This window comes from Glossina fuscipes, unplaced genomic scaffold, assembly GCF_014805625.2.
Source record: "Glossina fuscipes isolate IAEA_lab_2018 unplaced genomic scaffold, Yale_Gfus_2 148, whole genome shotgun sequence".
NCBI classification, from domain to species: domain Eukaryota; kingdom Metazoa; phylum Arthropoda; class Insecta; order Diptera; family Glossinidae; genus Glossina; species Glossina fuscipes.
In genome coordinates, this window is record NW_023998491.1 from 834,570 (window position 1) to 838,552 (window position 3,983).

At 33.6% G+C, this 3,983-nt stretch overlaps 1 non-coding gene across 1 annotated transcript; it reads right to left on the reverse strand.

Moving 5' to 3' along the window:
- Positions 1 to 1,258: 1,258 nt before the first annotated feature.
- Positions 1,259 to 1,393, reverse strand: LOC119641422. Its single transcript, XR_005247829.1, has one exon. It is a non-coding gene; the product is annotated as a small nucleolar RNA psi18S-1377 (small nucleolar RNA).
- Positions 1,394 to 3,983: the final 2,590 nt, after the last annotated feature.

Below are 3,983 nucleotides of genomic sequence, written 5' to 3' on the forward strand. Positions count from 1 at the left end.
TGATTGCAAATTGTACCCAATGTTGTTGCAGCTGCTCTTTTGTTCCTCGATTACATTGTAACCGGAAGCCGTGAACAAATATCCATAGGTAACTTCACAGGAAACAAACATAAATACATTGCTTTGGGAAAAGATGCTCCAATCAGACCTACAGACAACCAAGAGGTCCTTCTTAACCAATTTACAATATTTACTTCGAAGATCAAGCATATGGCATAATAAAATTGGTAAACTGTTCGCGAGTGCCAAAAAAGAAGAGGAAACAGAAAAGCTTCTGCGTTCTTGAAAGCTTTCGGGGAGAGTTTAACGGTATCGTCGAAATGCGGGAACCGATGTGTACGCACTTGATAAATGAATTTTTAGTACATTTTCTACTGAATAAATTTTTGCACCAAATTGCTTCTTCTTCTTTATTTGTTCCATTAAACTTTTACATGAGAAAAAAAATATTTTATTAAAAATGCATAGCATTTGGTTTGTTCCAAATTCCAAAGTGGCAAAAATTGCAATATACAACTTTTTACATTCACATTCACATTCGCACATATAAACAAGCACGTCTGACTTTTGCATATAAGTATTGCATTATAAATAATGGGCCTTTATCGCTTGCAAACTAAGCAGACGGCAAGCACTTGCTTTCATTCCAAATGCTTTGCCGCGCGTTTCGTTGCGGTATTGAATATGCATTGGGGTAGTGTAATAAAATAAGAAATTTTAATAATTTCTTCAATACAAAAAAGAAAACAAAAATGTTACAAAGAAATATTTTGCAAAACTACGCCATAGAAAATAGTGTTTAATTCTTTTTTACTTTCTTCTCTTCGAAGGAAAGAAATAAGAATGTAGTTCAGTATATCCTCTTGGTGCTGTTATATGTGTTAAAAAATTTTCATACAGAAAATTACAATTTATAAAATTGATGAATGACGATTTTGTAATATTATACAAAAATCCTCTTCCTCTTATTGATCTTATATTTTGGCAAAATTTTCATCTTTGAAAAAACAGTTTTAAGCATTTATCAAGTGTACAAACAAACCTTTATTACTTTCTTCTCTATGAGACGCCTTAAATTCGTCTATGAGCCAAACTATGATTTTTCATGCATGTGAAAGCTTCCCCTTGAAACAGCCGTTAAACATTGTTCACTTCTTAGGCGACGGCAACCTCCATATAGAGAAGTGAAAAGGTTTTTTTTTTTTTTTTTTGCTCTGTGAGCTGGAGGTAGAAAATCTTCGAAAGATACTGCTGTAGTGTCAGCAATAAATCGGAAGTTTTTTCCTTCTTTTTAGGAAAAAAAAAAAGATTAACGATCTGTTGCTATTTAATGTCCGTTCTTTTTGACAATTATTGACTAAAGGATTACAGCCAATAAATAACACAAGAACGTAAGAAGTGAAGAGGTGTATCGGAAGATGCTCTTTAATTTAAGAACTCTTCTGAAGCTCCTCTAGCTCCTATAGAGACCTCTTTAATTGTTGTCGTTACTGCGAAAAAATTATGGCTGGACTGGTGGTAAATACAGATAATCTCCGATTATACGGGAACGACAGAACCTTCTATACGGATCAGCGCAATCTCCATCATTCAGAATTTTCTGGATTCATACCGAAGACGAAAACGAAGTCTACGGTTTCAAAGGTTAATGCTGATTAGAGCGCGTCGCTTGGGACACCACGGAGTTAAGCATATTTATAAGTATGCGTCCACTTTAAATCCGAGAGGCAAAATAGTTTCAGCATGTTTTGAAAAAGCCAATTATATCCATGATAATGGCGCTCTCATTAAGGGGGATTAGCTGGACAGAGTATGCCATCACATTGGGCAACTCCTTCATGCTTGCCACCATCAGATATGTTGTCGTTGTGCATTCACAAACTTAAGACTTGGTAATCATGCAAGCCCGGCTATTGAGCATTTTATTTATTTTCTATAGTGTTTGTCCTTTTGCCAAATTCAGTGCACCAATCTTTATGAAAATTGTGATTTGCAGATGGAACATAAAAATACATAGAAAGGCATCAGATAGGCAGACACGTTCAAATGATTCTAAATCGATTTGTATAAAAAGATTGGGTCTACCCTAACTCGTCCTGCCTGTTCTGGCTGGCATACATAGAGTATGTGTGTGTAATGCCAGTATTGATGTTGAATGTGAGAGTGATATAAGTAAGTTCTTCGATTCGTCGTATACAAATAAACAAAATTGTAACTCGGTTCATCTTTCCAAAAAGAAAAAAAAATGAGTGGAAATCTTTTAACCAAATTTCTATATAAAGCATAAGGAAATTTTTTTTTATTAGCCATAAACAAACAGTCAAATGTGCATAATACAAATTGTTGAAAGGCGAAATGGGGTATAGGCAAAAGAGGGACATTGAATGTATACCGTGGGCCAATGTACACACGCACACGCTACATTTAAAACTCATTTCATTTGTGGCAATCTGCACATTCCTTGTGCATGGCTCGCACATATTTGCGTGAGCATATACGTAACTCGCACAAAGGCATGTACACGCCATATCCGTTGCACATCATTTAAGAGGGGCAGCCTAACGTACTGTTTTGTTTTGATGCATATGTACAAGAGATGTAATGAAAATTTTAAACAAACGCTAAACTTAAGTGAGAGGAAAGGAGAGGTCCCTCCTTCTTTGTCTGTAATAGGCTAACTGCTATGTTTATCAACAGTGCTGTTTGTTCCATTGCCTGCTAATACACAGCCTACTTTTTGGGGTAAAGTAAACAGGAGTTCAATAACCTCTTCTTTAGAAGAAGTTCCTTCTGACAATTTAGGCAAATTACTTTTTCCAAATGATTAGCTTTTATTAAATGCTTGGTTAATAAAAGAAACCCAATATAAACTAATTTGTGAAGAACATATAGAAATTATATATGATATACATAATATCATATATATATTTTATATATATATTTATATATGCTTGTAAACTAATGGTTAATTTTGGCACGTACCGTTTGAAGATTGCTGCTATACAGAGTTACTATGGGTCTGTCAACATATGTGTTCAACTGGAGACTTATTGAATGATGTGCTTCGAGGGGTTGGGCGGAATAACATTTGATGTCTGAATAATATCTGATTTGTTTTTATTAATAATTTGTTAGGCGTCTATTTCTTTGCAGAAGAGGTACAATTCTTCGAAGACTAGATTCGCAGGGTGTTTGAATAGTTCGCCACGCAATGTTATTCCATTCTTTTATCAAAAGAACAGCCCTTGGCTTCAATAATTTTGAAGATGGAAATCTGCTCCTCACTCTCTGCTCTACACAACGTTTAGATTATGTTGAGTTTTGGCGATTGTGCTGGTCAGAGAAGCTGTTTGCTTCTCAAACCAAGACTGAATCTTTTCATTTACTTAATTTAAGCTTATTGGATACATTAGAAAGTTCAAATAATATCGAGACGAGGGAAAGGAAAGAAAGATTTAATGCTTTTAAGGCCACAGTAAAATAATAAGTATACGCCTTTAACTGCAATATGAAGAGACCCAAAAGAAAGGCGAAAAATGAGAATTTAATATTAAACCTATAAATACATGTATATATGTATATATATATATATGTGGTTAAAGGTGTATATATTTTATATATGAGAATGAATAATATATGAGAATAAATAATTAACTAATATTTAATTTAATTTAATTATCAATCAATTAAGTATTTATTCTGTTAGTATAATTAAATAATTAACAGTTAAGTTTGACCATCAATTAGTAGAAATATTGAGTTTAACGCGATAGATGGGCAATCAGAACTATGATCAGATAAATTAAAATGAGTATTTAATCGTTAAACAATTGACGTAGTTCACACATATAGTGAACAGATACATATACACAGTCTGCAAAATGGTTATAGATGTATGTGTTACCATTCAGATAGATAAGTTAGTATGAATTGTAAATTATTAAGTGCCTGCTAGTTACTTCCAACAAATGTGGACGCATCGA